Below are 23,105 nucleotides of genomic sequence, written 5' to 3' on the forward strand. Positions count from 1 at the left end.
TATTCTACAGATACACCCTTCTCATTCTTAGCAGTACCCAAGATTAGGTTATTGATAAAGGGCCAGCCAGAAATGCATTGTAGCGTCTACACTGAGCGACTTTCATATCTAACCCCGATCCGCCCAGACACAGAGGCACCAACTTCAACTCTCACCAACTTCAACACTTTTTTTCCATATTTTATCAGTGGCAAGACGTGAGGGCACAATGTGATTAAGGAATGTATACTGAGTCCACAAGACAAACCCATCTGAGCTTCTCTAAAAAAAAGGGACCATTTGGAAATCCAGCCTGACTTTATGTATCGTATGTAATATTGAATGTGTGAAACACAATATTTCATAACTGGATATTGACGTGGTCGTTCTTTAGATATAATAAAACCTTCACCAAGGTTTAACATTTCTACAGACATCCATGATCCCCAGATGATAAATATTGCTTTTCTTTTCCCCTAACCATGCCAACAGGTTGAGACTTTCACTTTTCACATTTCTTGAGGACTATATAGTCATGAAATGTGGTTCAGACGTAGCCTTGGATGGATCATGAGATAATGGGCACAGACCACAGATTGAATCTCTGATTTAAAGAGACAATAATGTTTTGCATTCCTTTTAGGTTGTTTTGTCTGTTTTTTATCATCACCTAGCATCTTGCAATCGGCTTCTCTTTTGGCAGACTCTGCAATAAGAAATATCAGTTCACGCAGACACTGTGGCTCGGGGGCTCCCTGATCAGCCTGCCCTGATGCAGCGGGCCCTCTAGGCTGTGTATGAGGTACACACTTGTTAATATAGAGCCTTTACTGTTTTGGTGAATTATATAATAATTCCAGAGATGTCTGTCTGTCTGACTATGGCTGGCATATCTCAAGAACCCCAAAGCTTATTGGCTTCAAAATTGGCGTGTACAAAGTCAAATTTGGTTAGATTTCGACATGTGATACCTTCAATATTAATGCACTTTGAACATGCAGGTGAAAAGCTAATTGTGCAGCAGCAGAACAAACAGTCCATTCCAAACCGGCGGGTTTAGAACAGCCACAATCTGCACAAGACAGACATATTTGTCTAACAGTTCATATACAGCAGATACAGTCAGTCATCCACACTCTGCCTCACACTGTTTCTAAAGTGATGTATCAGTCGTCTCCACCATCATCACAAGCTCATGGCTCTAACTCTCCCTTTGGTACATTGAATGCATTCTGATTGATAATAAGTGAGACATTATCTCCTGCTGTAGCCGCCCAGCTTGTATGTGTGTATCCATGTGTTCATACTCCTAAAGCAATTAATCTGGAAAAGAGTGCTGTGCAAGCAGGATAATGAATTCCCTCTGTGCATGTAGCACAAAGTCGTACTCGAATAAACTACCAGCAATTCTTCAATTCTTCAATGTGTAAAACAACAAAATCACTGTCTGATTGTGCACAAAGACGGAGGATGTGCTATTAAAAGGCCATTTTATTAACACCATGTAGATAAGCTCTGCCTCTGCTGCAGTCGTGCTGATTAACTTTCAGATTAATGTGCGGTCAGCTCTCTGCCTCTGCTACACAAATTATTAGGATTTGATATCACAACAGCTCAGTGATACAATACGAATAACCACTAAGGACAGGAATTAAGCGGTGCCCTATTTCCCTTTAAGTCTGAATGTGTTCATACTGAACAAGCTTTTTTAGGAGTTAAGTGAGGGTTTGTGCTGCGTCAGTGGTTTTCAGGCTGATCACTGGTGGCAGCAGATAAAACCCTAAAGCCTTGTGAAAGCAGAGAAAAACACATAGAGCGCTTACAGGTATTGATTAGACGGAATTGATCTAAAGGAAAGATTAATAATGATTGAGGCTTTCTTCCTCTGTTTTCACGCGCATCTGGAATTCCCTATGAGGAAGAAAGACTCTTTCTCTTCATTTTATAGTCACAAAATTCTCTGGAAGGGACTTGTGCTTTGCCAACGCAGCCCTGATGTTGTGTTGTTGCCGAAGTTGAAGCAAGTTCAACTTTTGTGCTGAGCACTCGTGTTAGAACCCTCTGATGCACTTGCTCCAGATAAATGATATGTAGGGCTAAACAAGAGTCCAGAGCAGTGCAGGCAGCTGAGAGGCAGTATCATAGACATAGATCTATACGTTAAGATGGACGACATGACTGCTCCCCAAAAGTGAAGCCGAATCATCTCAATCGCCCTCTGGTGGCTGGATGCTTCTGTAAGCTTAGTTTTGGTCATTTATTTGATCTTTAAAAAAACATGGTTTAACGTCTTGGAATCATGACGTTTGAATGCCGAGACTCACGCATAATCGGTCGAGCGCGAGAATCAGCAGGCCCTTGATTCCAAGCCTCCACACTATGATCACGTCTGCACACACTCTGGCTCCAAAGGACATAAAAATTGCAAGATGGCAGCAGACGTTTCAATGTTATTTTAGCATATTATCAGGTGTTATGTTTACCATGTTTATTGTCCTAGTTTAGCGTGTTTGCATGCACATATTTGCCGATTAACCGTGAACGCATCAGGCTGATGGCAGGAACTTGGTCATAAATTGAACAAATTGAAATGAGGATGAATATCTGTGGCAAAGTTAATGATAAACCATTGAGTCAACGTCTGTTGAGAGTTTCACAAAAAGATGTATGTAAACCATGTGGATCTAATCCTTTGAGAACCATGAATGTTGACACAATATGTTATGGTTTATAATTCATCGCATGGATATTTCACTCCTGTGGTCAGACATGTCTGTGCTGCCAGCATGGCTACATAGGTGTTTACGCAAGAATTGATCATGGAGGAGCTCAGGACAAACAGAAACATAAAAAAAGGGAACGTGAGAAAGAACGACGTTATTTTACAACCTCAATCGATAAGTGGTTATAAGTTATGATTCATGTGCACAAATTGAGACAAATCCCCACCGCAAACAAACACAACAGGAAATTTTAAGGAAATAAATACAATCTATGCTAAAGACGAGTTTTACTATTGAGTCTGTTTAATTGAAACAGTAGGTAAAACAAAAAAAATCTATTGATCATTTAAATATTACTCAGATAAAAATGCAAAAAAAGTTGAAGCATTTCCTTTCCAGGTATCACAAGGTTTTTATTCTTGTCAGTCTCCCAGAGAAAAGAGACATTCATGTGCTTTCAGTTCCATTAACTGATTTAATGAGGGGCCGACTCTTTGCTGGATTTAAATGCCCGTGCTACTCCATTAAATTCTCCAGCGGCCTGATCACAGAGTGGACAGCGACCAGCAACCCGCAGATGTAGCTGCAAATCACAGATATTTCTTATTGCAGTTTTAAGCATTTCAAAAATACCAATGTTTGAGCCATGCACACATACAGCACTATTCCCCATCGATACCTGGCAGGCTACAGTGAACCTCCATACGACCAATACTATGGTTACGCGTCACAATTCACGCACTGATTTGTCTTTGTTTGGAACATGGAGCAGCAGATGAAGGGAAGAAACGTGATCAGTGGGACCATTCAATCAATCTGAGTGTTTCCGACCATGTGACCTATCAGTCAAATTCATTTCAGCTAATCACACAGTGTGTCTGTTTATTCATCAGTCAACTCTTCTGTATTTCAGTATCCGTGTGTATTTTTAATAAATGTATTATATCTTCTTTGTCATTGTTTTAGCCAAGTTTCCTCAGAAAATATCGACCATGTATCACTCATTTTGTAGTATTTACTGATACTAGCGATTGTGTGCGTGGTGAGTGTATGTGTGGTGAGTGTTTTATGTGTGAATGATACTTCTCAACTGTAGAGTCAGAGCAATCCTCATACATCTACCTGTCTTATCCATGTAAACACACACACACACACACACACACACACACTTGTCTTAGTTGTGTGACATAAAGCATTCCCTGGCCCCTTACCCTAACCTAACCATCACAACTAAATGCCTAACCCTAACCTAAACCTTTGTGCTACAAACCCGAGTGTGTTTTCTTTAACCTTGCTTGTTTTATATATACTGCAGTTGATTTTAAGCACATGATTTGTGTGTGTTTTTTTCTGATATTATTTATTATAATTCAAGAGCCTATTTTTCTGAAGCCCTTCTATTAACCTTGATGTATACATGTCATGGGGCTATGTTTCTTACCGACTCGATTAAGTCCCAAAACATACAGACAGGTGTAGAGGGCGGGGGGGGGGGGGGGGGGGGGGGATGAGAGCTGCACAGCAGGACATATGTACTTCTGTTGTTCTGTCTTATCTCTTGCCGGAGGCAGAGACACAGTAAGCAGTGAGTAGATCTGCACTTTAGACGGATTACTCTCTGGAAATCTCTGCCTCCAGCTCCGGAATCTATCACCTCGTTTCACAGATGTTTGAAAGATGAAAAATTATACTGAGGGACAAAAACTGTTAGGTAGTTTCTTGTCCAGGCTTTTCATTTATTTTATTTTCATAACTCAGATAAGTCACTCTTAATGATTGGGGTTGTGTAAGTGTGGCAGTGGTGGGATACAACACATAACCAAATACAGCCGTTAAAATGTCGGACTGGATTTTCTTCACTGGCCCACACCCTTCCAAAATGTTTAAATATCCATCCAATAAACCACTTATTCTTTAGAGGTCAAAGGGGGGGAGCTGGAGCTAATCACAGCGGACAATGGGGGAGAGGTGGTGTACACCCTGGGAAGATCACCAACGCATCACAAGGCCAATATACAGAAACAAATACCATTCATTCCTCATTCACACCCACGGTCAATTTAGAGTCTGCAATGAACCTAAACCCAATCTGCATGTTTGGACTGTGAGAGAAAACCTACTGAGACATGGGGAGAGCATGCAAACTCCACTCCTCACCTGACCAAACCAGGATTTGAACTGGGAACCTTTTCACTGAGAGGTAAGCCCACAGGTTGAGAACCTCTGCAGTGTGACGGCCCTCCCTCTGCACCTCCCCAGCGTCTAATCTGCAGCCAGTTGTCTGCCTGTCACATTCTTTGTTATTCTGTTCCCCCATCAGCGTGTCTATGAGGAGCACCTGACTACACGCAGCATTCATCATTCTGCAGCTCCCCTCATACTCAACCCTGAACACGTCCCAGGCTAATGTTACACCTGCTACACCAGCGTACTCTAATCAGCTGGGATTAACCAGGTGACACCAGCGAGTGGGAGGACGGGCGCCATTACACGTGAAACCAGGCAAAATGTCAAGATCCTCACTTTGCAACTAACAAGACAAGATTAATGAAAGTTCCTTTATAAAGCGTCTGGAAGTCGAATTGATGGTAACTATTTATTTGGTAATGATATCAGTGAATTCATATTGAAACTCAATAAATTCCTCCATAAATTATAGAGCCCGACCAATATTGTTGGGGGCTAATGGCAATACTGATGTCAGGGTGCAAAGTCAGAGAGATAGATAGATAGATAGATAGATAGAGAGATAGAGAGATAGAGAGACAGACAGACAGACAGACAGACGGACAGAGAGACAGACGGACAGAGAGACAGACAGACAGAGAGATAGACAGAGAGATAGACAGAGAGACAGACAGAGAGACAGACAGACGGACAGAGAGACAGACAGAGAGATAGACAGACAGACAGATAGACAGAGAGACAGACAGATAGACAGAGAGACAGACAGATAGACAGATAGACATTTAAATCAGGAGAGACTTGATTTTTAATTTAACAAAGTTTATTTTTACAATAAACAGAGAATGTGAATATTTATAGTCTTTGGCATTTTAGACCCCTGTGTGATGTCATCAGGATTAGAAGGGGGTGGAGCAGAACTTCGTACAGGAATACCCCCCGGGGTCTAGACAATGGTGGTGGTTCATTAGTCATCATATGTTTGGATGGCCCATATATGAGCTTTGCCCTGTTGGACTTCCTAAGTGTGACATCCTCTGTCCTTAACCCTCACAAGAGTAAGGAAAAACTACAAAAACCCTTCTTGAAGGGAAAAACGTAGAAACCTCAGGAAGAGCCACATGCGAGGGATCCCTCTTCCAGGACGGACAGAAGTGCAATGGATGCCACGAGTAACAAGTATGTTTCCAGGCAGTCAGCTGCCACCATAGCCTGCAATCCATTGTCATCGGGATCCGGGAGAGGTGATGAATGTTCTTCTCAGGACTGGAGGAGATTGGGGTGGAGGAGGGGTTGTGCGAGTCACTGCATTGACGCTGGCTGAGGAAGAGAAGAGAAGGGATTTTTAAAGTTTGACAGCTGCTGTGTGACTGGCTGAAGGAATCCGCGCAGACCTGATTAGATGTTTGGGAACGCCCACGATCAGCTGACAGTGTGCAGGTTAAGCCCTCCTGTGGGCGTTCCCGATATTTAGGACAGCCTGCAGTCAGCTGATCTGTATGTAGGTTTAAGTCTTCCTTATTGAACTTACGCTGAGCTCCAGATAGACAGACAGATAGACAGATAGACAGATAGACAGACAGATAGACAGATAGGCAGACAGATAGACAGATAGACAGATAGACAGATAGACAGATAGGCAGACAGATAGACAGATAGACAGATAGACAGATAGACAGACAGACAGACAGACAGACAGACAGAGTGTGAGTGCTGCTAGAATAAAGGCCATATTTTCCCATCTGCTCTGCACACACACACACACACACACACACACGCACACACGCACGGACACACACACACACACAGACACACACACACACACACTCACACACGCACACACACGCACGCACACACACACACGCACACACACACTAACAAACACACACACACACAGTCGGATTCCTGAAGGAGGGAAACACTGATGTGAGTGAAGACAACAGATTTTTTCTGGAGCATACCTGTGGTTAATTATAATCAAATTAGATTTTTTCTTCAGATCGTGTTCCCGCACGTTAACATGTTTTTGGTGTTAGATGTTTACACAGAGCCATGACTTAACTTGATTAGTTTTGCTTGTGAGCCGCACAACACACCAGAGCCACACACACTTGAAAATGTTTGGTTGGATTTGATCACTGCACCTTTTTACTAAACTGTGTCACCACCCAGCTGTCATGAGGATCTGAGCGGATACAAATGTTGATCATCTAGTTTGCCCTTAGTTGTCATCATGTGTTGACAGCAAGAAACTTTTAAATGTAATTATGTGTTTGTCTGCAGGTTGGCACTGCCAGTGGCCCCCACACTCTTATAAATTATAAATATTTTCACAAATGTTATTTATCTTTTGGATTAGAGAGGGTGTCAAGTTTTTTCAAATCGCAAAACTTAGATAAGAGTTAAATCAGGAACAGAGACTGTAGGCTATGTAAAGATTGATGAAATGAATGATTCCCAAAAGTTAAACATCAACTGGAATAATAATTTCTGGAGAGTGAGAAGAAGTGGAGATCCATCTTTATTTACAGTTTGGGGTCGGGAATCAGTGTGGCCAAAGTCAAAGTCTAATTCATAGAATGATAAAGGGGTTCACATTTAGACAGCTGCATGTGGACTGTAAAAACATTTTTACAATGTGTTTTTCCAAATCTAAGACAACTGTAAACCACACGACAACAAGAGGAAAGAGATGTTTCCACCACAACCTCCAGCAAACTGAGGTCATTCCTTACTTTACAATTAACTTAAATCTTCCTGCAGTCGATTTAATGAGAAGAGATTCCACTTTTATTTATTTAAAAACAACAGTGATGAAAAGTAACCCCTTAAAAGCCCAATAAAAAATAAATATACAACATTAGAAGGAAAACATAGTAAACTGCTGTCTGTTGTCTTCCTGTAAAAGTTTGTCCACTGTTTGATGACTCATCCTCAGTCATCCTCATCAGACACTTTCTTGTATTTCTTCTGACTATAAATTCAGCTTTTTACCGACCGGCACACAGGGACGTTGCTCTCTGATTCATTGGTTAAATCTGCAGGCGTAGGCGACAGTGGTGGCAAGAGCTAAGTCCTCAGCAGCAGAGAGCATCCTGTCGACTTGAGCTGCAAGTTACTGTCAACTCTGCCGTGGGAAAGTAACAAACATACATCCAGTGCTGTTGACTACAGTCAACACCAATCAATACCAACTCTTTCCACAGATTTGTGTTTTAAACGCAACCACATAAATGCACAGAATCACATATCACTCTGACATCTGTTTCTCATGGACTTTAACCTCATATAATGTAAATCAAGTCTAATTAAATCCCTAAATCTTGACGCCTTCTTGTTCTTTAATCTGTAAGTAATGTGAATAACGATTTTCAATAACACAAGTGAACAGTACAATTTGTTTTCTACCATTCAATGCTTTTTTTGATTCCCTAAAATGTTTTCATGTAAATCAGAATGTACATGAACCTTTTCTTTTAACCTCAGATAAGTCTGTACTGTAATCCATTATTCACCATTAGGCCAGGAACCGACAGGAGAGTGAGCGGATCCCTGAGGAACGTAATCGAACAGCAGCAGCTCTGTTCCTCTGTCGGTGCAGGAATGTGCAGGCATGTCTCAATGTGAAGCTGCACAAGAGACACCAGGGCCTACGAGCCCCGAGATCATCATCCGCCATCAGTCACAGCCTGTTCTGAACATTTCAATGGAAAATTGTCACTTATACACAACAAGGAGCTGTCTGTTTAACCAGCGATGACACATGATGCAGGAGCTCCAGAGAGTCTTTATATCAGTTTTAAATAAAATATCTGTGAATAGAATAAACTTCAGCTATAGTACTGAATGAAAACCCGTCAGGTTTTTGCTTTATTTGACAGATTCAAGGTGGAAATCTCCAGGACTCACACTATAGCTCCATTCAGATATGCACTGAACTTTGGATACTTGACTGGCATTTTCCGGATTGGCTGTATATGAGAACACAATTGGTAATTTTATATTTAGTAAAATGTCCGTAAAATGTCTGACTGAGCCCATGCGAGAATTCACAGGGACATTGAACGGTTATTTGACAAACTGTAAATTGCGGGGGTTAACAGTTTTTTTTATTATTATATATCTTTCTTAACTTTTTGTATAAATCTCACCCATAATACGACATTAGCAGTTATGGTTTGATTCCCTCACCAAGACTGCAGCCCACTACATGTTCAGGAATTTTTTACACAACTGTTCTGTTTCACCATATCCTCTGTGTGTGTAACCCAAAAGAAACATCTTTCAGAAGAACACGTCTGTCGTTCCCTTTGAGTCTAAATGTCAGTGACAGCTGGAAGCATCGTCTAGTTCTGGGAAACGTTCAGTCAGATCTTTGTCAAAATAGTAAAAGTATTAAATAGTCTGCAAACGTTTAAATCCTGCGGTTTGTTGAGACATCCTGCAGGAATGTGTCCTTTTCAGTCTGTAGCTGATAAATCAACCTCTTCGTGAGTTTGTGAAAATAATCCATTCTTTTATCCGGACATTTTGTATGAAACGCTACTGACATACACTTTCTGAACAAGCAAAAACATAGTACACTTTTACTTTAAATGAAGGAGTCTGTCTTATTGTCTGTCGGTCTGTCTGTTTACTCACCTGAACGAATTAAAACTATGACCTAGATTGAGTGGTGATGTCATGCTCTTCCATTGGTCCATGGTTCACTAGTTTAACTGGAGGTCTGCGACATGCGGTCCAGGGGGGACCAGCCTCTTGCCCACTGTCAACTGGAATAAGCTCCAGCTCCCCACTTCATGACGGTTTAAAAGTCTTTCCTTTTGAATGGAAAAAATGAATGAACCTGTTTACTTTGTTAATTTAGTTGCCACTGTAATATCATTATGGTATTATACCAGCAAAATGAAGGCATCATTTAAACATTCATTCCTAGGAGGTGAATGCTACAAGAATCCGATATGTGTACCATGTTTCTTTAGGTCTGAACTGGTCCGGACCAAACAAAGCATCCTGATTTATTCTTCAACCAATTCTACTTTTTCTAGTTTAAAGACAGAAAAATTGGGTCATTGCAACAGTTGCATGTTTCAAATGTTTAATCGTAGGTGTGGAGCATACATTAAACACATCAGAATGCAATCTGCCATCCCATTCAAACACCAGGTGCACTGGAACACAAGGGAGGATTTGTGAAAGAGAGAACACTTCTCTGCAGAGGAAACTCTTTCACTTTGTGTGTGATCATCAGACCATCAAGCACAGTCTATGTTCACCGGGCACCTGCTGAAGTAGGTGCATATTACTATCTTGATAATGCGTCCCTACGATGAAAGTGAACATTGCGGCTTCTTACGTCACACCAGGCTTTTGTTGGACAAATTCATAGAAGTTACTCATGCTTGAAGCAAGTTTTCTATTTAGACACTGGAGGGGAAAAGACCGTTGCATCTGTCTGAAACCGGCAGACACTCGCGTCACACTGGCACTGATGTACAATAAGCCTCTAAGAATTGGACTAAATGAGTTCTTTTAGACACAGTGACACAGTGACGGCTACTTAAACTCCAGGTTTCCTTTACTTTGACAAACCAATCGTTAAATGAATCTTTTGATCTGATCTCCTGTGGCAAACTGGCACTGCACAGCAGTTCTTGGGATGGGTGATGGGGTTAGGGTTATGTAATCACACCAGAATCGCCTCATCACTGCTGTCATCAGATTCATTATGTGGGTCTATAACTAAATCAAAGAACTCAAGGAAAAGTCCAGGGCAGCAGAAATTACATTTCCCTGTCCTCAACCCTTTCAGTCCGGAACAAATATATCCGTCTGTCCGTCCATCCTTCCTTCCTAATAGTGATGGTTAATTAAGGAGACATTTTCACCAGTGTCAGAGCAGCATGAAGTAGGGGATAATCCAGTTGAACATTCAGTCCTGCAGAGATACATGCAGGTTTCACTATTTGCAACCAAACAGCACAAAGATTATTTTTCTGTCTCTGTGTTATATGTGTTATGGCCTGAGTGACCCTGTGAGTTGAAATCCTGACTGATTCCGGTCTCCTGCAGAGGAGGGAATGAGTGTTTGTGAAAAACCTTTGTCAACTCCTCTTTTCACCCTGCATCCACAGGAGATGGGGCAGACGCTGTGAAGAGACAAGAGCAAAAACGATGGAAAATGGATTTTTAATTTCCCCAAAATAGGAACAACCAGGGAGGACATGAGCAGCACTTGGGCAAAGACGTGAACTGAAAGGAGTGTAATGAGAGAAAAGCTGGAGGTGAGGAGGAGAGATAATGTGTAATAGTGGGAGCTATCTTCTTCTCCCAGGTGCGTGTGTGTGTGTGTGTGGGGGGGGGGGGGTAATAAGAGATGGATCGCGGCTGACAAAGGGGCAGAACTACTGTGCACACGGATTAATTTGGAAAAATCTGGGGGAGAAGCATTAGTTGTGTTACTGACATGGTGGAACACTCTAAAATAAAAGAAAACAACAGCGAGAGACCTGGAGTCATTCAAACAAAACTTAGGAGGTGCTGGAAAAGATTTAGTTCATTCACCGTACCTCCTCAGAGGACAGGACTGTTAATAGATGTTCTGATGATCCACACTCGAAAGCAGTTGTGAAAGGAGAGCCAACATTGATCTTTTAAAAATGGAAAATAACAGCAAACTAAATTAACTAAATAACCAAATTAATCTCAACATATGGCTCTAGATGAAAATGTATACAGTATACGCAAATTTAATCACGAGCCATCTAATAAATCGACAGATATTTCACTCTGAGCAACAAATGTCAACCTCGTGGTGTCGAAGAGGAAAATCAGTCCTCTTCTGTATTTTGGCAGTCGAGATGCTGACGCTGTTCTTTTCCAGTGTCCGTGGTTCAGTCACCGCTGAAACTAAAAGAGGGACTGAAGTAAGATATATATAAATGTAACCACTGTAACATGATCACTGGTCTCCATGGTGACTTCTTCTTTGTGTGTTGTGTTTCCCAATTCCAATGTCGTTGGTTACTGCTGCATTGGTTTCTGACACGTTTGATTGCAGTGGGTTGTTTTCGTGACGCCTAACATGACTCACTGGATGAGTGAATGGCTTTTTCTTCGTATTCACCTGTGTTTAAAAAACCTGCATTAATCCACTAATTTAGCTTTAAAACAGGTACAGGCCACATAAGAACCATCAATGAAAATGTGTGCTTATCCATTTGGCAGAGGTTTAAGTTGAGATAATTCTTTGAATGTATTAATTAAAAAAAAATATTTTGAGCAAGCTTCCCTAAAAGTAAATAAGAAAAAATAAATGCACCCAAATCACAGTATGAAATACATAAGTAACATCCAAGCTCTTTAAAAGAATAGAAAAATAAAAACCTTGTATTGTTATTATTATTATTATTGAATAAATAAAGCCCTAGAAAATACAAAGTATAGATAAATACTGACTTCTTTAGGGCAATATCCTGCGGTGATTATCTTATCTTAAATGTTAAAAACACTAGAGTTGTTTTTATCTGACATGTCTACGTTTAAAAAATGTAAAGGGATTGAAAAGATTTAGGAAAAACTGAGCTCAGTCAATAAAAGAAACAAATGTACACATGGACAAACAATAAAGACACAACATTTCTTCCTGAAGTAAGAGAAACAGAATGGCAGCATGTGAAGGACAGGGAGGTACAGAAGGTGGAATTACATAGTAAATGGTAGATGGGTCGGTGCGAGGGCGCTCGTTTTCTGAGAAAAAACGAGCGCTTTCTTACAACAATATCCTGAGTGCATCTGAGAGAGGCAGAGAGAGAGAGAGGGATGGGAAAGAGTACAAGAGTGCCAAATGGATTGAGGGAGTCTGATGTAAATGCCTCACAGGACAGATTCATTTTCACAAGAGAAAGAGAGAGAGGGAACAGATGAGACAAATCTCTAAAAGGTGACAGGTCATCACGTTGGTTCTGTGTTTTCTTTATTCCCTCTGATTGTGATATTCTGTGATACGGATTTAAAATGTTCGAGCTTCGTCCAAAACAATGTTCACATTTTCGGCAGCCAGTGTGAGGGTCACACATCAGACCGGCAGACAGACACACAGCGGCGCTGTGAAAGCATTCTAATGATTGCCTCTGATTGTGAACACAATTTGTGAGACAGAATACACTGATTCTAAGCACTGAACATGATTACCATGATTACCTCTATAACCTATAAAAGAGATGGAGCTTTCATTCTAACCAGTCGGAGATTGTATTACACAACCTTTCAACTGGTAATCACACATGTTCGGCTCTCACACCCACTGTAGCTGTATGTAGCCACATTCTCCATCTTAACTAAGCGTAGCCTGTTATCCTGCATTTCCTAATTGGCAACGTAACATAAAGTGCAGCAAAGGAACATAGCAGAGAATGAAGCAATGGATGAATTCAAAATGTGACTTGTTGAAGGTGTTAGACCATTGATACGCTGGCGACCTGTCAAGGGTTTGTCATGTGTCGATGTCCGCTGGGATTTGTTCCAGCCCTCCCCTGACCCTCAGATGATACGGGTTAGGGAAAATCACAAAATTACAATTCCTTCCGAAGGGAAAAAGAACGTCCTTCTCCAATATCATCCAAGGTACTGTGATGGTCATATCCAGGTTTAATTAGATTTAAAAAAGAAATTATGTATTTAAGATCATGCACCATTCAGCAATATCACAAATCAATCCACAACTGTAATCATTTTTATTACAGGTGTACTACCAACAAGGGCATTTGAGGGTCACATTCAGTTTGTTTGAATCAATAACTCATTTAACACACAAACCACAGCCACACAGGGAACCTGGGTCCTTTGGGACACATGTAAGTCTTGGGCTTTGTTATTATCACCTGTTGTCCCTAGTATGTGAAAGAGTACATGCTGTTAATTTGACCACAAAGAGGATATGGAGGTGTTGGTTAACTTTAATTTGGTGGAAGGACATTTTGGCATGAATCTTCAAAAAAGCGATGGATCTAGGATTTTTTTTTTCTTTCTTTAAAATTGTGAGGTGTTTTTCAAATTATTTTTAAATATGTTTCCACAGATTTTGTGGATTTAATGTGAGGTAGGATTTTTAAGCCACTATATACAGCAAAACATTGGGTTACAAACCAGTGATCAAAACCAATTTGTGGTTAAGATCATGTGGATTCAGTGGGGAATCAACAGTTTGAATGTGTCTTCAATTGTTTTAGTGCTATGGTCAAATAACATGATTTATTCGGCCTTGACAGAGGTATGCGCTCTAGTGCCATTCTAGTTCTTTGTGTACTACCTCAAACGTATAAACCATCGTTACCATGACTATGAGATGTAGCCTCTTCCTGCATCACTGAGCAGAGTTTAGAGAGTCTGTGATGGGAGCTGACTGAGCTGCCATCTCCAGCTTGTGATACCCACTAACATCCAGAGCCCCGGGGGATTTCCACACCTTCTAACTTGGCAGTGGCTAATTCGACGTGTGCGTACAGATCGACCCTATATGACAAAAGGTTCATTAGGCCAATTAAAAGCCTTCCCCTTTCTCCACACCCACGCCTCATCCTGGAAGTGGTGTGTGCTCGTCCAGGCAGCACGCCTCACTGCCTGTTAGTAATTACCCCCCCGTACTCCCAAGCTTTATCACCTGCAGTTGCCCACAATGGGAAGTGCAGATAAAATGAGAAATCGGAATTTGCTCGTTCACTCGTGCCGGTGAACATCTGTGAACTAACACGGTGGATCTTTGCTCGGCCACTCGTGCCGATAAAAAAAGAGGCACACACTGGGTGCAGTTCCAACGCATATTCATATCATATTGGATACAGAGTGCAGGCACAAAAGCAAACAACCACATACATCATAAGCAATGGGACGTCACTTACTAACACACATTAAACCCACTTGCCTGCTGCCATAGAGACAGATTAAATGTTAAGTGCACAGTTTCCGTTCTGCAGCAATAATATATTTCAACCTTCAGTGGCTTCACCTAGAAAACTGCATGCTTTTTATTTTTGGCCTTAGATAGAGACAATGACAGCTTAGTCTTGAAGTAGCATTCAGGTGGAAGGACATTGAGCAGAGAATTGCAGGATTTGAGGACACAGAGAAGCAAAGTCAAAACCTATTCAATGCTGCATCTATAAAAAAAAAACACTTAACTACAGCTGCAGCTCACACCACTGCTGGCAGCCGACACCATCATCAGCTAATCCTGCTGCGTGCTGCAGAAACCTGCTTGGTTTCCGTGTGTTGGTTGAAAAGATGGAGATCAGCGCTTCTGGCTTCTGTGATCCTGCAGATTAATTTGTTGACAGTGTGTAATTGTCAATGTTCCTGTGTCAATTGACAAACCTACTTTTCTTGTTAACATTATCGGTAATGAAGTGGGTCTGATAAAATGTTCAAACGATATTTTTTTTAATTTGATTTACATTTATCTGTGAATTAAAACATAACTCACTTAAACAGCAATTGTATCAATTACGTTTTTCTTTTTTTTTTCAGCCTGGGCCCTCTGTTTATAAATGGGTTTGTGTTAATGAGGGTCACCTAAAACTTTTCAAATCAGTCCAGCAGATGTGATCCCCTGGCATCTGGACAAGGTGTCAGTGACTACAATGGAATCCAGATTGGGCATCCATGACAGTCCACAAGATGTTCAGTAAAATGTTTCATCAATAAAAGGGTCAAGTAGTTATTCTGCGTCACTGCTAAGTCTCTTGCGAAGTAGAGAATTTGTCTATTTAACAAAAGGTCAAAAAGCACTCTCAACTAACTGTGCAGCAGCTGGTTGTCCCTCCTCTGCTTGTTGCCTCTTTTGCTCTCCTCATTCTTTTTTCAATTTGTAAGAGCTCTTTGTCAGTATACCCCAGGTAGTAGGGACAGCAATAAAACACAAATACATCTACGTCTGATTCAAACATAAAAGTTTCTGGAAAATCCAAACTCCTCTCCCTGACTCTCACTCATATTTCTGCCCCTGTCTTCCTGCAATAACCCGAGTGTCATGAGACTAGAGAACGAGACTCTAATCAAAGACCAACACAAACTCCTATATTGGTTAAAAAAAGGCACTTTTGGTGAAAAGTTTGTGGACTGTTAAAGTTGCCCTACATAATTACATTGTAGTCGCTGTGTTGTGAGGCGTTCTACTTGATCCATTCCAAAAGTTTCTGTTTGTAACATTAATATGCACACTCACATTTATTTTCATGGAGCCCAGGTGGAAAAGGATCGGATTTGCCCTTTATGACGCTGATGAGGTTTTCAATATTTTAGTGTGTGCTAAAATCTCATCTAAGTTGATTGGGCTTACAGGCACATTAAATATGGGAGATCTGTCCATGGATTGGGTTACGTTTGCTATCCATGAATTCCTAATAAATTCAAACCAGTGCTTTACTAAATCAGGTGTCGTGGCAATTTCTACAATCCCACCATTAGCAAGGAGGAAACGAGACACAATTCTCTTACAGTATTGTCACACATTTAATGCTCGAGCATGGTACATACAACAGAGTTGAGTTTGTCATATGCACCCAGATGGAAGACAGTGGTTGGTATTTATACATTTGGCTAACCCCACCCATTCGGGAGGGGGTTGTTAAACAGTTAATGACACAGGAGAAGCAGGACTTCAAACATCTTCAAGCTCCTCCTAGAGAGGAACAAACTTATTGATCAGCCTCTTTGATATAAAGGAAATAGGTGACGGGTATCCTGTCCCCTGCTCTCAGACCCCTGGAGTGTAACATCTGTCTCCAAGATCCCTTCTTATTGTCTACAACCACCACAAATCCCCCGTGCTGTAAGGTCTTTGTTAGGTGAGTTTGTGTAAGGAACATCAAAGTAGTTCCTTACATCAATCATAATGCCTGAATAGCTAATTACTATCACACTGTGTCCGGACTAATTAGATTACTGTGACTGGAGTAATCAGGCCAACACTCACTCAGTTCTACAGGAAACAGCAACATCAAAGTTACATTTGTAAGAGATTCAATGATGATCAATCCAAGTATACATAAACATGATTATATTATGGTCACATGTTACATTTCCCTTACAATCCGTCATTTTGATCATTATGGATCAATAACACTTTATAAGGTGGGGGAAATCCCACTCTGTCCGAAGTTGACGATTGAGGGTACTTCAGTTGTGTGATATATTATCAACGTCATCATATGGTGGAATCCAGTCTGAGATAGGGTAGAGGTCAATTTGCATAGCGGTAAAAATGGCCTAAGTGCATTGTTTGCGAATCAGACCAATCTTACAAGTGATAACAGAAATGGCAATCAAAAACATGAACAAACGACTGTGGGATTCTCTTGGTAAGCAGCTGTAACACTGGTCCCCACAGACTAAATACACCTTCTCTGGCAGTGCAGACTGTCTGTTAAAAGAAACAGTTTTTGTTTGATTTAAATAAGCATTTGCTGTAATTATTTGGCTAGGATCCTGTACACAGAAGAAACATTTGACATAGGATGCACTGGCAGAGGATGCCAAGCGACTGAGCAGTTGCGGGCTGAGGATTTAGATGAAAATATAGGCTTTGAACAATAATTCAGATTTAAATTCTAAGAACATTATTTGGGTTTGAGTTTTCCACGGTGCTATCCACATTCCTGCCATGACGCAAAAAGTATATTCTGGATTACTTACTGGCCAGCATTCTGTGTCATTGAAGCTAGCAGGCAGAGCTAGGAATTCTACATGTGGTTGGAGCATTGCATGCACAATGATCTTGAATTTGGATATTTTCTACAGTCAGTTTTGAACTCACTTGGTCTGTGCGCTCTGTTAAATAATTATAAGATAAAATAAATGATGTCCATTTTACTGTCGGGTTGGTTTATGATGAGTTGGTACTGGTCTTTCTTCTCTTTTTTTTTTTTTTTTTTTTTTTAGTTCCTTCTGTCTCTTTCTCGCCGTTTCTTCCTTTATCTGCAACAGCAGTTGGTTGTTGGTATGGTTTTACACCTCAGTGAGAGCTGTCGTCTTTCTTCTGCTTTGTTCCTCGTCTGTGAGGGAAGCGACACTCTCTCCCTGGGCCTCCGTCTCAAGTGGCGGACTTATATCAGCACCCAGTCTCCTGGTTTCCATTTATGCAACTGGCCCTCTGCTGGTTGCGGGATTGCTGCATTTACCTGTGTGTATAAGGCTCAACATTTTGGTTATGTCCACACAGTACATACCTGTTCGGGCCCTTCCCCTCCCTCTCATGGTCAGTAAACACTACCGGTAGTGCTTTGATCCATGAGAGTTCTGTGTCATCACAGCACTTGACCATTTGTTTTTAATTGTTCCAATGTTCTCTTTCAACTGCTCCACCCCTTGTTTCTAGGGTAAATGTTTTCTCGCACTAACACCGTTGCGACTGCAGAGGCATCTGCTTTACCTGTAGGGAATATATGTCAACAGCCACATGACAATGCTCCTTTCCTTCACATGGTGTTAGTTCAATGAAATCCATTTGCAAGCGATCAATCGGTTGGCCAGGGGGTTGTACGTCCTGGCCTCCTGTAGTGTTGCCTGTCAGAAAATGTAAACATTTTGAAATAAAACGTAAAAGAGTAGTTTTGGAAACCAGACAATTTTCAATAAAACAGAAACAAACAAAACAACAAATAAACATTTAAACACACATGGACGGCCGTCCTTAGATTGACATACATTGTTAAAACATTTACATTCTGCTTTCTCTATGTTGTTAGCATGGCTCTGTGCTTCTGCTAAATCTGTGAGAGAAAGGAAAAAGGAATATCAATGACAATATGTTGGTTAGTTGCCGCTTCCTCTGCTACTGTATCTGCTTGAGCATTACCTGTTGAAAAAACAGAATCACCTTTAGTGTGAGCTTCACACTTTACAGAGTAAAATGGCTGTTAATAGAATTAGGTTGCTGCTCTAGCAGAATGGACGATCCAGAATATGGCATTAACAATGTGACCTCTTGATATCATTCTGCTCTTAGACAGAGAGGCTGACCCAATGCCAAGCTATCTAATTTCTTGGAGGATAAATACGCCACTGGTCGTTTGCACTAAACTGTTGCCATGAAACCCCGTTCCTCATTTACAGTCTGTGTAAATGATCTGTTTTGATCTGGTGGTCCCAGTGTAGGTGTCGAAGTCAGTCTGTTGTAGTTAGGTAAATGCTGTGTCAGCGTCTGTCATCCACGTCAGGTTGTCGGTTGGTGTCAGTCCTTGGCCATGCATAACATACAGGAGTGGAGCCTCCAGGGATGCATAATCACAGATCCACTGTTTACAGTAGTCCATCATCCCTAAAAAAATTACATTAATTGTTTTTTAGAACGCGGTGTTAGAATCTTTAGGATGGCTTCCACTCGTTTGAGCTCAATGTTTTTACCGCTACTAGAAATTTTGTGTCCTAGGAAAGTTACAGTTTTCTGGACAAATTGCAGCTTAGCCAGGCTGGCCTCGTGGCCCTGGTCTGCAAGATATTTTAGCATGCTACTGTGTCGACGTTAAAGGCCTGTGTTGTTGGTGAACAAATCATCGAATCATCAACATTTATATCAGCGCGCTTACCGCTGGTAATGCCAAGTCCTCCAGACTCACTTGCTTACCGCTGGTAATGCCAAGTCCTCCAGACTCACTTGCTTACCGCTGGTAATGCCAAGTCCTCCAGACTCACTTGCATAACCCGTGACCTGACTGCGCGGGATTCCACAAAACCTTTGGACATACGTCTGAACGTATATGATTTATCCGGAATTGTGAAAGCAAACCAATACCGAGAGTGTGGATGAACTGGGACACTGAAAAATGTATTAGCAAAATAAACAATTCAAAATAAACAAAAACTACATGCTTTCTGGTGGAACCAGAGAATCTTTTATATTATCCTCTCTTTTTTGTTTTATTTTAATTTATTTAATAGGCATTCTTACTGGTGAGTGTGCACATGGAATGATGACTCCGGTTTTCTACCAGTTTTAAAATTCTGGTGTTATACCTGCTGCTGCTTCTGGATTGAGTGGATGTGCGCTCGAACATTAACGTTATGTGCTCTTTGGTGTCACATTGAGATGTTCAGTTTAAAATAATCCCAGATCATACTTATCATTAGTCCATACATTTTGTTGCACTTTTTGTAACTCTGAAGAGTCAATTGTTAAACTGCAAACCTTTTGTTTAAATTTAGCGGTTTGTTCTAAATACACATTTTTGTTTTCCCCCATAAAAATGCTCTGAAAATGGACATCTGTGTGTTTGCATTGAGGAAGAATATTGAATTCCTTCTCCCCTATCCTCCCATTTACAATCTTGTGAACACTCAGTGACCATGTGTGCCAAATTTTCCCACTGCACATCATTTGCTTTAGCTAGAAATATATCTGGTGATGGGTTAAGTATATTAAAGATTTGCCTATTGTGGGGTCAACACAACAGTCAATGCTTACAATCTATTATCATAATACACCCAATCACTACTAATACAATTGCTTTCTTTAATCTTCCTGGAAGCAGTTTTTTTTTTAATGTCTGTTCCTTCACTAACTGTTGCTGTGCAATGTAAGTCAGATACTTGCATGACGCAGTGTGTGTGTGTGTGTGTGCTATTTCAAGCAGATCTGAGGTTATATACCTTGGCCCAGTGGGTAACAGGTCCCATTGGTGTAGGTACAGTGGCTAACCATGATCTGGTTGTACATATTCACTATGGATATCTCATGTTCTGGTGACTTAAACCCCTTCCTGTTTACAATGCAAAAATCAAGCCTAAGACCACATTTGGTGTCCTCCTAACAAATTTTCAAGTCAACATGTATTTTATATCCCCATCTGTTTTGGTAACAGACCGTGGTGTGGTATATGATTATTTAATTTTGGTGCCTGATGCCCCAACAGTGAAAATATATATACCAACCAATTTTGGAAGATAATGTTGTTTTGCGGCCCCAGAATCAACCAGAAATTAGATATTTTGCCTGCTACCTGTAGAGATATTTCAGGTAAAACTTCAGATCCACTTGCTTTTTGCCATGTTAAACAATTCTTTGTAATGTTTGTACGTGTGGTGTTGCGGGTGCGTTCACCTGAATCTGGAGTCTCCTCCGCCTCTGCCTCAAGCCATGCCTCATCCTCTGTGCAGTCTCTGGGATACGTGAAAAATAAGTCCAGTGGATCTCCTTTTCAGCCTTGTCGTGTTACAGTCTCTCGCACAGTGGTCAGGGTCTTCTGGTGGCAACATTCAGCGGTTATCTTTGAAGACTTTAATAGATTTGACCACCTTTCCAGCAGGTTGTTCTCATAGAGTCTCTTCACATGTCCGCGAAACCGCATCTGTTCTCCAGTCATAGCGCATGTTTGTCTCTGGCCAGTCCCTTTATACTTGGCCCCTTGCCATTTCAGTTTCATGCTGTGGAGCAAGAGACTTCTGGTTTCTCTCAAAGTCTGCCTTTACTGTTATACAATTTGGGACAGTACTTCGAAAATTGCAGGCCCTCCTTGTGACGCTATGTCTGACAGTTCACTGGAAATTCAGCACATCTCCTCTGGTGTCCAGGCTCTGTAGACATACATCACTGCATCTGCGTCTGCTCTTGTTCTTGTTGAGATGGGACTGAGTCTGTCTGACCCAAGACTGTCTTGTGCCGCGATGGTTGCAGCAGCCTCACCCTGATTCTGGTGACATGGAGTTGGAGCGAATGCTGCGCCTGATGTGGTGCGTCCTGTTGAGGCAGACTGTCCTTGGAGGTCTCGGTATGAGATAGCAGGCTGTTGGTTCAGGTGGCTCTGATGAGCGGCTGAGGCAGGGAGGAGATCCAGTTCTTTCTGTGAATGTGAGAGCTGAGGACATTGATTAGTTTCCCTTCCCCCCCTCTTGCACCCCTGCTCACTACTTATCTGTTACATTTAACAATTCTGAATCACACATTATCAATGCTATCTAATTTATTTAGTTTTACCCTTCATTTGGTCATATTTTCCCAATTCAACATGTAGCGCCTGTTTTTGAATTATACGAAAACTACCGTTCTCAGAAAATGCAAACTTTTCTATCCACACCAGAAGCTGTTTACAGGAGTCATCACCATGTTTCTCACACATAATTGTTGCACATCCCATTAGATCACACACTTCAGTAAAAGGTTTGCTATTAAGTTTCCCCATTTAAATTAAATTCGCAGTCACTCACTTACCAGCACATAGATGACATTAATTGATATTATTCTTATTAATTCCTTTATCAATGGGTCATCACCCCTAAGTAATGTCACTCTACCTCACGCGTCACCCCGTGCTCTTCAATACTGTATCCTCCTTCAAAGAAAAATTTCAGATGCCGTATCGAACAATCTTCATTCCATAATCTCACAAGCAGCCTCTTCTCACCCTGGGAGTCGATTACGACTTGCCCTTCAGGAGAGGTAGACTTCGGGTCTTGGGCAATAATAATTAATAAAAAGAAAATCCCCTCACCGACTGCGCGCAGATTTAAACTTGGTCTTGAGAATGGTTTGAAGCGTGAATGAGTTAGGCATCCCGGACGAAGCCCCCAAATTGTCGTGGCAATTTCTACAATCCCACCATTAGCAAGGAGGAAACGAGACACAATTCTCTTACAGTATTGTCACACATTTAATGCTCGAGCATGGTACATACAACAGAGTTGAGTTTGTCATATGCACCCAGATGGAAGACAGTGGTTGGTATTTATACATTTGGCTAACCCCACCCATTCGGGAGGGGGTTGTTAAACAGTTAATGACACAGGAGAAGCAGGACTTCAAACATCTTCAAGCTCCTCCTAGAGAGGAACAAACTTATTGATCAGCCTCTTTGATATAAAGGAAATAGGTGACGGGTATCCTGTCCCCTGCTCTCAGACCCCTGGAGTGTAACATCTGTCTCCAAGATCCCTTCTTATTGTCTACAACCACCACAAATCCCCCGTGCTGTAAGGTCTTTGTTAGGTGAGTTTGTGTAAGGAACATCAAAGTAGTTCCTTACATCAATCATAATGCCTGAATAGCTAATTACTATCACACTGTGTCCGGACTAATTAGATTACTGTGACTGGAGTAATCAGGCCAACACTCACTCAGTTCTACAGGAAACAGCAACATCAAAGTTACATTTGTAAGAGATTCAATGATGATCAATCCAAGTATACATAAACATGATTATATTATGGTCACATGTTACATTTCCCTTACAC

General features: G+C 41.2%; 1 long non-coding RNA gene across 1 annotated transcript; it reads right to left on the reverse strand.

Annotated features, from left to right (window-relative positions):
- Window positions 1-16,381: 16,381 nt before the first annotated feature.
- On the reverse strand, window positions 16,382-23,020 carry LOC128451938 (uncharacterized). Its single transcript, XR_008340464.1, has 2 exons — window positions 18,313-23,020; window positions 16,382-18,061 (listed from the first exon to the last, which is right to left on the reverse strand). It is a non-coding gene; the product is annotated as an uncharacterized LOC128451938 (long non-coding RNA).
- Window positions 23,021-23,105: the final 85 nt, after the last annotated feature.

The sequence above is a fragment of the Pleuronectes platessa genome, chromosome 2 (assembly GCF_947347685.1).
Source record: "Pleuronectes platessa chromosome 2, fPlePla1.1, whole genome shotgun sequence".
NCBI lineage: Eukaryota > Metazoa > Chordata > Actinopteri > Pleuronectiformes > Pleuronectidae > Pleuronectes > Pleuronectes platessa.